A 14,197-nucleotide genomic window follows, 5' to 3' on the forward strand; every position below is an offset into this window, starting at 1 on the left:
ATTAATGGAAGGCTAAGTCTCCAACGTTGTTTTCTCTTGAGGATCAAGCACAATTCTCTTTGAGGTTCTATTATTACTATTAAATTCTGATCAGTTTTCCCTCTTCACTAACTACTCTGTATTTGTTGCTATTAATTCATGCATGCTTAGTGCTTGATTAATTGTCTCTGTGCTTAATTTACGTTCATGCTTAATGATCGTTTATGATTAATTGGTGTATGTGTTGCTTAATCACATAATGAATGCCTTATGTTAAATTTCGCTTAGTAATTTAATTTAGGGTTGGATTAAGTGGTTGAACTGATAAAGGATAAACTCTTGTAACCTAGGATAAGAGACTTTCTTGTGAATCAAGGGGAAACAATGTGTTTTAATTCTGATATTTTCTAATTCACATCTATTTGCTGTTTAATTTACAAAAGCAAACAACCCCCCCCCCCAATTCGTTACTATTTTCCTACTATCTGTTATGAACATTTGGTTTATCATTGCTCGCTCGTTGGGAAACGACCTAGGATCACTTCCTAGTTACTGCATTTTAATGTTTATTTGATTCGGGTATGGCCTCGATCAAATTTGGCGTTGTTGCCGGGGAGCAGTGTCCAAAGGTTCATAATAGCTAGTGATTCGTGTTTTATGTTTAGTTGTTTTATGCTTTCGTGTGTTGTGTTAGTGTTGCGTTAGTGTTGTTTATTGTCTTGTTATTTTGTTTAGTGTGGTGTTTTGTTTTAGTTTTTCTGTTCAGCGCTTCCCCTGTTTCAGTTTTTGTGTTTTGCTGTGAATAGTGCATTGTGACGGATTTAGCGACCACTTTTGCTGATCTGGAAAACAAAGTAGTAGTGCAAATCCCTTAGCGACTGAATTAGTGACTACTGTTGACAATTTAATTGTCAATTTTTGTTTTGATAGTTAGGGTTGTAATTTTTGGCTGAATTTTGGTGTGGTAAGTTCTTTTGATCCATATTTTGTGGGAAAAATAGTTGGAGCCCTTAGTTTGGTCAGATTTGAAAGTTCCAAAAAAGTAGTGAATTTGATTTTTGTCAAAACTTCAAACGACCATAACTTTTGCTCCGGGTATCAGAATGACTATTATTATATATGTATTTGGGGTAAAAAAGAATTTCCCATATCATGGTAGCTGGCCAAAGGCCGGCTGAGATCTCTAGCTAGCCAAAATCGCCTGTTTACTAGTTTTTTTTTTCAAGTTTTATTGTTTTATTTTTCTAAACTTTCCTTAGGTAGTTTCCATAGTTAGACTTTGAATTTTTGCCTGAAAATTTTTGTGCCATATTTTCATGATTTTAGGGTGCTGCTCACAAAATTTCAAGTCATTTGGATATCATTTAAGGGTAGTTGTAGTTCAAACCTACACTGTTACTTGCATAAGAAGGCAATTAGTTGAGCATGCTGAATGTAGTGTATGACTAGAGGCAATCCATATGACTTACAACCCTTTGATCCTGAGATAGATAGGACATTTCATAGATTAGTTAGGCATCATTTTGTACCTTTTGAGCATCCTGAGCATTCTTTTATTGGTGAGTCTGAGCATTTTGTGGTTGGTAATTTTGAACATCCTGATTTTGAGCATTCTGAGAACATGGCACAACCTCCACCCCGTGAGAGGACTCTAAGGGAAATGGCTGCACCTGATTTCACCTACGAAAGCTTGTGCATCCAATACCCTAATGAGGATGTCCCATATGTTCTTAAAACTGGACTGATCCATTTGCTTCCAAAGTTTCATGGCCTTGTAGGTGAAGACCCGCACAAACATCTGAAAGAATTTCATATTGTCTGCACCACCATGAAACCCCCAGATGTCCAGGAGGATCACATATTTCTGAAGGCTTTTCCTCATTCTTTAGAGGGAGTGGCAAAGGACTGACTATATTACCTTGCTCCAAGGTCCATCACGAGCTAGGATGACCTCAAGAGAGTATTCTTAGAAAACAATTTCCCTGCTTCTAGGACCACGACCATCAAAAAGGATATTTCAGGCATTAGGCAACTCAGTGGAGAGAGCCTATATGAATACTGGGAGAGATTTAAAAAACTATGTGCCAGTTGCCCTCACCACCAGATTTCTGAGCAACTTCTCCTCTAATATTTTTATGAAGGACTCAGTAACATGGAGAGAAATATGATAGATGCTGCCAATGGTGGAGCCCTTGGAGACATGACCCCTGCTGAAGCCAGAAATTTAATTGAGAAGATGGCTTCCAACTCCCAACAATTTAGTGCCAGAAATGATGCTATTGTCATTAGAGGAGTGCATGAAGTAGCCACGAATTTATCTTCATCAGCCGAGGCTAAGAAGCTTGAAGGTAAACTAGATGCCTTGGTTAACTTGGTAACCCAGCTGGCCTTGAATAAAAAATCTGCAACTGTCGCCAGACTCTATGGTTTATGCTCCTCTGCTGACCACCACACAGACCTTTGCCCTTTTGTGCAACCTTCTGAAGCAATTGAATAGCTTGAAGCTTATGCTGCAAACATCTACAATAGACCTCCTCAACCTCAGCAGCAAAATCAGCCACAACAGAACAATTATGACCTCTCCAACAACAGGTACAATCCCGGGTGGAGGAATCATCCCAACCTTAGATGGTTGAATCCTTCACAACAGCAGCAACAACAACAACAACAACCTTATTTTCAAAATGTTGCTGGCCCAAGCAGACCATACGTTCCTCCACCAATCCAGCATCAACAACAGCAACAGCCCCAGAAACAGCAAACAGTTAAGGCTCCTCCGCAACCTTCCCTTGAAGAACTTGTGAGGCAAATGACTATGCAAAACATGCAGTTTCAACAAAAGACCAAAGTCTCCATTCAGAGCTTAACTAATTAGATGGGACAATTGGCTACATAGTTAAATCAACAACAGTCCCATAATTCTGACAGATTACCTTCTCAATTTGTCCAGAATCCCAAAAATGTGAGTGCCATTACATTGAGGTCGGGAAAGCAGTGTGAAGGACCTCAACCAGCAACATCTTCCTCATCCGCAAATGAACCTACCCAACTTCACTCTACTCCAGAAAAAGATGATGACAAAAATTTAAAGAGTAAGTTACCTAACAATTTATATGCAGGTGAATCTTCCACTGGTAATTCTGATTTACAGAAGCAACATATCCCTCTTCCATTCCCTCCAAGAGCAATTTCCAACAACAAAATGGAAGAGGCAGAGAAGGAGATATTGGAAACATTTAGAAAAGTAGAGGTAAACATACCTCTGCTGGATGCAATAAAGCAAATTCCAAGATATGCTAAATTCTTGAAGGAGCTGTGCACTAATAAGCGGAAGCTTAAAGGAAGTGAAAGAATTAGCATGGGCAGAAATGTCTCCGCATTGATTGGAAGTACACATACCTCTAACTTTCTTTACGAGGTACAAGCTAAGAAACCATCTCTTTCTACCATTATCCAGCCGCCCACACCAGAATTGAAGCCTCTGTCATCAAATTTAAAATATGCTTACTTGGATGATAGCAAAAGTTTTCCAGTAATTATATCTGCCTCCCTTGCTGATGAGCAAGAGGAGAAGCTGTTATCAGTTCTCAAGAAGCATAAGAAGGCTATAGGTTGGACCCTGACGGACATTCCTGGTATTAGCCCATCCACATGTATGCATCGAATAAATATAGAGGATGGGGCTAAACCAGTAAGACAGCCACAAAGAAGACTCAACCCGGTGATTCTTGATGTAGTGAAGAAGGAGGTAACCAAGATTTTGTAAGCCGGAATCATTTATCCTATCTCTGGCAGCCAAGGGGTGAGTCCCGTCTAGGTAGTCCTGAGAAAACCGGCCTCACCGTGATAAAAAAAATGAGAAGGAGGAGCTGATTCCTACTCGGGTGCAGAACAGTTGGAGAGTCTGCATCGACTATAGGAGGCTGAACCAGTTTACCAAAAAGGACCATTTTCCCCTGCCATTCATTGACCAGATGCTTGAACGCCTGACAGGTAAATCTCACAACTGTTTCCTTAATGGTTTTTCTGGTTATATGCAAATCACTATTGCTCCTGAGGATCAGGAAAAAACCACATTCACCTGCCCCTTCGACACTTTTTCCTATAGGAGGATGCCTTTCGGCTTATGCAATGCCCCTGGTACCTTCCAGCTATGCATGATTAGTATTTTTAGTGATTTTTTAGAAAATTGCATAGAGGTTTTTATGGATGATTTCACTGTATATGGATCCTCTTTTGATGATTGTTTGGATAGTCTGGAAAAGGTTTTGAATAGATGCATTGAAACTAACCTTGTTCTAAATTTAAAAAAAATGTAATTTTATGGTTGAGCAAGGTATAGTTTTAGGCCACATTATTTCCAATAAGGGCATTGAAGTAGATCCTAAAAAAATTCTGTTATTTCACAATTGCCTTACCCCTCTTGCGTGCGAGAGGTGCTATCTTTTCTTGGTCATGCAGGATTCTACAGGTGCTTTATAAGAGATTTTAGCAAAGTAGCCCTTCCACTATCTAACTTGTTGCAAAAGGAGGTGGAGTTTTACTTTAATTATAAATGCAAAGAGGCTTTTGATTGCCTCAAAAGAGCAATGACTACTGTCGCAACCTACCCTTCGGCGGGAGGGCGACGCGAGACTCGCGGGATGCGTGTTCCACGAAAGGAATACGCGCGGAGTCGCCACCAACGTTTATTTGAGGAAAACGTCGGAAAAACCGGAAAAGACGCGATCTACGAACTTTTAAGTGAAAAGGTTCGGGAGTTGTATTTACGCACGGGGAAGGTATTAGCACCCCACACGTCCGTCCCAAGGGACGGCAGCCTTTAATCGAAGGTGCAAACATGACTTTGATTTTTATGTTCCCTTTTATGTCCTTATATCCTTTATATCCTTTTTATATTTTTTTTTTCTTTTTGTGATCGACAAGGGTGTTTCCCTTTGCTCCTACGTATTCCTCAATTTGCGATGAGAAAATCAGACCTACGTAGTTCTTTCGGAACAAAGTGTTTGGTTAAGTTATTTTTGTCTTTTTTGTAAAATATGTTTTTATTGAACAAAAGGTCATTTAAGGTGTTGGACCATTAAACGGTCTTTTGATTTTGAAAGGAGAGAAACGTTAAGGCGTTGGACCATTAACGATCTCTTGTTTTTGAAAGGAGAGAAACGTTAAGGCATTGGACCATTAACGATCTTTTGGGGCGGTCGACAAAAGCGGGGCTTTTGCTCCTACGTATCCTCAATTGCGATGAGGAAATCAGACCTACGTAGTTCTTGCAAAAGCGGTAAAGTTACATGTTGATTTTATGCTTTTGAACGGTCCATGTTAACCGATAAAAGCAAAGAGGACCGTTTAAGGCGTTGGACCTTAAAACGGTTTTTAGTGATTTTCGGACAAAACTTGATTTGTGAGTCTATTTTAGTCTTAGTTTCACTTTGGTTATTAATCAATTCATTCAAGGAAACTTCCAAAGAAAAACGTCCGATTGATTTTTTTAATTTATTTTATTCAAAGATATTTTGATTATTTTATTATTATTTTTCAAGATATTTTGATTATTTTATTATTATTTTACTTTTTTTGGTTTAACCGAGGTTATAGCGTGAACGATCGGTTAGATTTCATTTTAAAAGTGATTAAATGAGATTACAACACAAATGATCGGTTGAAATTCATTTTATCATTTATTAGATGAGAAAACGGCTTAAATAAACGGTAAAAGCGCGTTAAAGACGGAAGAAAAGAAATCGAAAATAAAGATGAAAGCTTAAAAAAAAACAAGAAATGAATTGAAAGTCTCAGATTCGAAAACTTACCCGTTGAAGAACGAAGAACGGATGAAGAACGATGAAGAACGGACGAAAACCTTCACGGATTTGCTTACGGAAACATCTCAGAAGCGTTACGGAAGCACCTCGGCTTGGATTTTCTTCACGGAAACAATTTTTTTCACCCAAAACAGCTGAAATACATAGCCAGGGGGCTCAGGGATCCTTAGAACAGCCCCCTTCAGCCTTTTTATAGGAAAAAGGGGGAGGAGGTTGCCGCCCAGCTCGCCCAGGAAGCAACCCAGCTTCAAAAAACGTTCTGGAAGGCCCAATTCAAAATTTCGAAATTGCTATTTGCACCCCCAAATTTTGATAAGTTCACCCCCCCTTCTTTCATAATTTACGGAAAAGTTACGGAAGCCTTACGGAAGCATATAGGACTTGATTTTCTTCTTTTTTTCTCTTCCGTCTCACCCGTATTAAGTTAATTATGCTTATTTAGAGTTATGGGAATTTTACGGAAGCATTACGGGTGTCCCGGAAGCCCCGGAATCCCATTTTTCAACAAAACGGGGGGTGTGGTGGCCATCTAGCTCGCCCAGGCGAGCTCAGCTCACCCAGGCGAGCTAGGTTACTTCAACCTTAAGCAAGAAATTGCCCAGAAACCTCTAGAAGGGCCCTGATTCGAAAATTACTGTTTGCACCCCCCATTTTACTAAATACACCCCCTTTGGTTTTTTTTTGTGATTCTTTTTTCGTAAAGTTACGAAAACTTACGAATTTCGTAACGATACTTGTTTTCTTTCCGTAATGTTACGGAACCTTGCGGATTACATAATCATCCCCTTTTTCACTTACGGAATGTTACGGAACCTCACTAACTACGCAACGATGCTTCCATTTGATTTCCGGTGTGTCACGGAACCTTACGAATTGTGCATCAATATTTTCTTTTCTTTTTCGGCATGTCCCGGAATTTCACAAATTGCCTAATGATGGGTGCCAAGCACCTCACAAGGACCAAAGAAAAGTCGCATGTCATCAAGCAAAGGTCCCCGGACGAAATTAGGGTATGACAACTACCACCCCCATCATCCAGGCACCCGACTGGACAACCCCTTTTGAGCTTATGTGTGATGCATCAAAGTATGTATTGGGGGCTGTCCTTGCTCAGAAAATTGATAAATTGCCTAGGGTGATATATTATGCTTCTAAGACTTTAGATGTTGCCCAAGCAAATTATACTACTACTGAGAAAGAGCTACTAGCCATAGTTTTTGCTCTCGAAAAATTTCGTTCTTATCTGTTTGGTACTCGCATTATTGTTTATACTGACCGTGTAGCTTTAAAGTACTTGTTGAAGAAGGCTGATTCAAAGCCTAGGTTGATCCGATGGATGCTCTGGTTCCAAGAATTTGACTTAGAGATCCGTGATAGGAGCGGAGCACAAAATGTAGTTGCTGATCATTTGAGTCGGATCGAACGTGTGTCTGATGAGGACTCACCCATTCGGGATGATTTCTCGGATGATCATTTATATATACTGTCTAGTATTTCTGATTCTCTTTCTACTCCTTGGTTTGCTAACATTGTCAATTATTTAGTTGCTTTTGTTTTTCCTCCCTTAGCATCTAAAGCTCAAAAAGATAAAATTAAAAGTGATGCTAAGCATTTTATTTGGGATGACCCCTACTTGTGGAAATTGTGCAGTGATCAGGTCATTAGACGATGCATTCCAGATCATGAGACTGACTCAGTCCTGCAATTCTGTCATTCTTCCGCACCGGGAGGTCATCTGGGTGTTCAAAGGACAGCTCGCTAAGTGCTTGACTGTGGCTTTTATTGGCCCACCATCTTTAAAGATGCGTGGAAGATCTGTAGCACTTGTGAGCAGTGTGAGAGAGCAGGAAGTGCACTTACATGGCGACAACAAATGCCTCAGCAACCTATGCTATTCTGTTAGGTGTTTGATGTATGGGGCATAGATTTCATAGGCCCTTTTCTTGTCTCTTTTGGTTATGTTTACATTCTCCTTGCAGTTGATTATGTTTCAAAATGGGTGGAAGCCAAGCCCACTAGAACTAATGATGCTAAGGTTTTTGTAGATTTTGTCATATCTAATCTGTTTTGCAGGTTTAGAGTACCTAAAGCAATCGTTGGTGATCAAGGAACCCATTTTTGCAACAAATCAATGCATGTCTTGCTTAAAAAGTATAGGGTTGTACACAGGGTATCCACACCATACCACCCCCAAACCAATGGACAGGCAAAAATTTCTAACAGGGAGATCAAGAGAATTTTAGAGAAGATTGTGCAGCCAAGCAGGAAAGATTAGAGTACCAGGCTTGATGATGCTCTTTGGGCACATAGGACTGCCTACAAAGCACCCATAGGAATGTTTCCTTATCGGGTTGTCTTTGGAAAGGCATGTCATCTTCCAGTGGAGATTGAGCATAAAACATACTGGGCAGTGAAGACCTGTAACTTCTCTATGGATCAAGCTGGTGAGGAAAGAAAGTTGCAACTGAGTGAGTTAGATGAGATCCGCCTAGTAGCGTATGAGAATGCCAAGTTCTACAAAGAAAAGACCAAGAAGTTCCATGATAGCATGATAATTAAGAAGGACTTCAGGGTTGGGCAAAAAGTGTTATTGTATAATTCTAAGCTCGGACTCATGAGTGGTAAGTTGAGGTCTAAGTGGATTGGTCCTTTTGTTGTTACTAATGCTTTTCCTTATGGTATAGTTGAGATCAAAAGCGACTCCACAAACAAGAGCTTCAAGGTCAATGGACACCGACTTAAACCATTCCTCACAAACCCTTCTTTAGTGGACGTAGTGGTGGAAGAGACTTCCTTACTCCACCCTACTCTTCCTCCACCATGACTTAGGGAGTCTTTCTTTTCCTATCTCCTTCTTTACTTTTATTACATTTGTCTGACTCTATTTGATGGTTTAATTGCTTTTAATCTTTTAATTGTTCTACATTGTGGACAATGTGTTGTTTAAGTGTGGGGGGGGGGGGGGCGTGTTCTTTGATTTTTCTAGTTTTGTTAAATTTGTAAATTTTGTTAGTTTTGTTGGGTTTCTAGTTTCATATTTTAGGTCAATTTTGTTTGCATGTACAACTTTGCATATTTTTCTTTGAATTATAGGATATGTTCAAGAAATGGGTAATTGTTCTGAAAATAAAAGTCTCTTGACATTTTGTGATTTGAAATCCTTATTTTTCCTCTACATGTCATGATAGTTTTGAAAGCTCAATTTGGAAGTGATAAGTTTACCTTTGTGAGAATTTGAGCCATCCATCATCATAATCTATTGGTGTGTTTTTCCCCATTGATTGCTTGCACAATAGCCTTGGCTTGATTCTTGTTGATGCTTCCTAATTCACATGCATATTTGGAAATGATTTAGGCAATTTTGTTCTTATAAGCCTCTAGCCAAATGGACTTACCTTGAATTAATTCCTTTGATAGCCCTTTTGAGCCTTGTTTCCCTTTCCTTGTTTTGAAGCTCATTACAAGCCTTAAGTGAAAAACTATGATCTCACCTTAACCTTAAGGAATTTTGGAGCTTTGGAATTGTTTTGGGAATAAGTGTAGGGGGTTAATCACCTTAACCTTTCCTTGTGAGGCTTTATCACTTTTCATTCTTGAGCTGATTAACTATTTTGCCATGATTGGGTTGCTTGGATGATTTTCACAAATGTCTTGACTCTTTGGATCTCTTCATGTTAGATGTTACCCATTCCTTTCATTCCTTGATGTTCATTGAGAAATATGTAAATGTTTTTGTTTGTCTCTCTTTGATATTCTTGGATTTTGTTCTTTGTTTCATTTTGCCTAGGAGTGCAAAAGGCTAAGTATGGGGGGTTTTGATGTGCCATTATTTTCTCATATTTCTTAACCCTTTTTGCACCATTTTAATTACTGATTAGACTTAATTGTCAAATTAATTATGCAGTTTTATCATTTGGGCCTATTGGACTAATTTTGTGTTTTTAATTTAATTTCAGGAGAATTATAAGCAATTGGGCTTGAATCCAGAATTGTGTTTGGACTTGAAGAGAGCAGACAATTTTATCAAATCTTATCTTATCTAGATCAAATCTTATCTTATCTAGATTTTATCTAATCTAGATATTATTTCATCTAGATCTTATCTTATCTTATTTAGATTTTATTTCATCTAGATTTTATTTTATCTTATCTTATCTTGTCTAGATTTTATTTTATTTATGGGCTATGACTTAAAACAAATTTGTAAGCTTTGGGGCTGAAAACTATATAACAGCACCAAGGTTCTAGTTTAGGCTCTCTCCTCTTTCGTTTTTAGTTTTAGGCTTCTCTTTTTCTTTTAGACACTTTTTCGTTTTGCAATTCTAGTTTTAGTGACTTTTCGTTTTAGCAATAAAATTTCATTCTTCAATCTATAATTTCGTTCTCTATTGATTAATGGAAGGCTAAGTCTCTAGTGTTGTTTTCTCTTAAGGATCAAGCACAGTTCTCTTTGAGGTTCTATTACTACTATTAAATTCTGATAAGTTTTTCCTCTTCACTAATTACTCTGTATTTATTGCTATTAATTCATGCATGCTTAGTGCTTGATTAATTGTCTCTGCGCTTAATTTACGTTCATGCTTAATGATCGTTTATGATTAATTGGTGTATGTGTTGCTTAATCACATAATGAATGTCTTATGTTAAATTTCACTTAGTAATTTAATTTAGGGTTGGATTAAGTGGTTGAACTAATAAAGGACAAACTCTCGTAACCTAGGATAAGAGACTTTCTTGTGAATCAAGGGGAAGCAACGTGTTTTAATTATGATATTTTCTAATTCACATCTATTCGCTGTTTAATTTACAAAAGCAAACACCCCCCCCATTTGTTACTATTTTCCTACTATCTATTATGAACATTTGGTTTATCATTGCTCGTTGGGAAATGGCCTAGGATCACTTCCTAGTTACTGCATTTTAATGTTTATTTGATTCCGGTACAGCCTCAATCATGGCATAAACTTGAAAATCCTGATGAGTCATTAGAGACATCTAACAACAGCTTTCAAAATTGCCCCATGTGTGGTGTCGCTTGTCAATGTTAGGATTCACAAGCGATTCTCCTCATGTTTCAGCCAGCCCGCATCAATTAGACCTTGCACCTTATGCTTCAGGGCCCTACAATGCTCAATGGAATGCCCCGAGGCTCCTCCATGATAATCACACGTTGCGTTCGAGTCGTATCCTCGGAGAAATAGAGGTTGAGGAACCTTGGCTGGGGTTATGGCTACCATTGAATTATCGAGTAGATATGGGAGCAAGTCAGCATAGGACACCGGAATTGAGATGAATTCTACAGGCTTTTTCGCTACAAAATTCATTTCTTGGTTGGTGTTTTGGTTTGTGCTAAAGGTGGTGTTCATCATTGGAAGTGCGGTAGATAGGCTTTGTGGTTCATTTTGGGATGGCCTTTGTGGATGACTGGGTGATGGGTAATGAGAAGGGTCGATATTGGCTGAGTAATGATGTTTGTTGAGTTGGTGGGGGATTTTCCATTTAGGAACGGCAGTCGCAGCATGGGTTTCTCCTTCATTCTCACCCTCTTCATTTGCCCCAGTTTTCTCATTCGTCCAAGCAGGATGATTAAATTTGCCTCTTTTTAGACCCATTTCGATCCTTTCGTCAGTGAAAACTAAATCAGCAAAGCTTGAAGGTGTGTAGCCCACCATCTTTTCATAGTAGAACACTGGTAATGTGTCTACTATCACGGTTATCATCTCCCTTTTCGTTATTGGGGGTGCCACCTAGGCTGCCAGATCCCTCCACCTTTGGGTGTATTTTTTGAAGGATTCATGCTCCTTTTTGCACATGTTCTATAGTTGCATCCTATCTAGAGCCATATCAGAATTGTACTGACACTGCCTAACGAAGTCAACCATTAGGTCCTTCCAAGAATGGACTCGGGAAGGATCCAAGTTAGTGTACCAGGTAACAACTACCCCAGTAAGACTTTCTTGGAAGAAATGTATTAGCAGTTCCTCATCTTTTGCATATGCCCCCCCATCTTCCGACAATACATCTTTAGATGGTTCTTGGGGCAAGTAGTCCCCTTGTACTTGTCAAAGTCCAGCACCTTGAACTTGGGAGGGATGATGATATTGGGTACTAGGAACAACTCTTCTAGGTTAGCAAAGGCATAATCTTCGCCTCCTTCAATGGCCCTGAGCCTTTCCTCTAGATGATCCAACTTTCCCATTTCTGCCATAGCATGAGGGTTTTTACCTGCTGTGGAATGCAAGAGTTGTTGTTGGGGGCGAAATTGAGGGCCCTCCAAAGTGTTTTGCAGGGGTATACCACCAACTGCTTGCCCTTCGGTGGCATATCCGAGGCAAGGCTCAAAGTCGGCTAGATTGTGGTAGGGAATTTCATGTGTCTCCCCCATGGTTTTAGAGCTATGTGCATGATCAGTTTGAGGTTGTCGGCTTTCAATGAGTATGGGAGTGGAGTTATTGACATCCTCACTGGGAGTGTATGCCACATTGGGTGGTGTATAGTTGGGAGGCAAGCCATATGGTGGGAATGCATGCTTGTTTTTCGCATTAAATGAGGGCCGCCCGTACCTCCCAACTCTTTGCCTTCCAAACCTACCATATATGAGGTTGGATGACTTATTTGATTGAGGCCAGATGGGTGATTCGGGTCCACCTCAGCAATGCAGCCGCATTGACCTCCATTATCTCCTTCATGCTCATATTGGCCTCCATCATTGTGGCCATTTTCTCTTTCATGGCCTCCATGTCAGCCTTGATTTGTTCTTGTACCTCCTCTACTTCACCCATTACTCTAGCTCTAGCACGCATTTGGTAAGGGCGTCGTAAAGCGCATTCTTTCGGTTTGATTACAATGATTACTGTTTGGTTTTCAAGGAAAGAATGCAATGAACAATGCAATGAATGAAAAGCATGGATGTATGTGAATGATGCATTGTTGAAGTATTGCGATTTTAGACAGGACATGGGGTTGAATCAATTTAGATTTTCATTAAAACAACACGGTCCATTGCGTCTTGTCAAAGTGAAATTGGAAAAACATTGACATCAATAGTCCTCAAGTTTTTTTAATTGGCATAACCATGTGTTGGCAGTAGACAAAGAACTGATGTAACCCGATCCATTTTTTTCCCCAATTTGCAAGTTGGTTACTTCCATACTTCAACTTGACTTGATGAACCTTTTCGTAAAAGCATGAGCCTGGTTCAACCCTATAATCCAAGGAATGGCAATTCTGATCGCCAATACTTCGACAACATTTCATAGAGATAAAAGACTCGGGAATACGTATGCTATGCATGGAAAATGTAATTATGAAATTGAGATGCCCGAAGAAACATCTTTTCTTAGTTAACCATGCATTAGGTACCATGTTCAATCATTTTGTTTTTAAGCGAAACGGGTTTATGATCCCAACATGGTTGGCTCATGGTACCGAACATATGCAACTAAGAATGCAACGTGAATTTTCATGCTTCCTTTTTTTGTTTTTGTTTTGTAGAGGAAAATGCAAGGATCATGCATGAGTAAACATGAAAACAAATGGTATGCAAAAAACATGTTAGATGCAGATGCATGGTGATGAAACGACTTATGCAAAATGCAATGCATGAATATGGTAAGTGACAAATGCAGGAACGATATGTCCATTATGATGCCATGAAGAGATGCTTATGTGATGCATGATATGAATGCATTTACAGACACGAGAGCCTGGAAAATCATCTCTTCTTACTTGCGCATTCGGGGGCGCAATGCCCCATGTGTGCAGTTAAGAATGTGATATGGACCTTTCGGCTTCCCATGAAAAAAGACGAGACCAACATACAACGCATGCATGACGACATGATGCAGATGCGCAAAAGCGCAACAAGGGGATGTACACGGCATGGCAATATCCTTAGATAATCATACAACAAAGGCGTACATGACATTTAGGTTATATGCATGGCAGTGTTTAAAAGGCACGCAACGTGTTCGCTTTGTGCCCCTATTTTAGGGACCTAAACGGGAGGAACTAAAAGGCTTTTAGTGATAATTCCCAAGGTGGTCATATCTTTCTTGATGGTTTCTAGAGGTATCATCCCCTTCGAAAAAAACATATTGCGGCAGTAGGGACTACAAACAACAACATGTTATCAAAGAGAAAAACTCTAGAAGAGGGTTCACTATTATCAAGCAAGTCGGAGACCCAGCATGACCACAGATTCACCTCCACTCCTTATTTTCCCATGGACCTGGGTATAGGGCCCCCCTTTTCAACTCAATGTGTGTATAAATAGTGTTGGTGTTTTTGTGCATCAAATGAATAAATATCTATCTCATGCATACATTTCAAAAACACTCTAAAAGCATCAAAGAGTTATATACAAGAACGTAAGAGAAATAAAAGGAAACTGA

General features: G+C 39.4%; 1 non-coding gene across 1 annotated transcript; it reads right to left on the minus strand.

Moving 5' to 3' along the window:
- Nucleotides 1–1,978: 1,978 nt before the first annotated feature.
- LOC114407913 lies at nt 1,979–2,085 on the minus strand. The gene has a single exon (XR_003665724.1). It is a non-coding gene; the product is annotated as a small nucleolar RNA R71 (small nucleolar RNA).
- Between the last annotated feature and the right edge of the window lie 12,112 nt (nt 2,086–14,197).

This window comes from Glycine soja, chromosome 3 (assembly GCF_004193775.1).
Source record: "Glycine soja cultivar W05 chromosome 3, ASM419377v2, whole genome shotgun sequence".
Taxonomy (NCBI): domain Eukaryota; kingdom Viridiplantae; phylum Streptophyta; class Magnoliopsida; order Fabales; family Fabaceae; genus Glycine; species Glycine soja.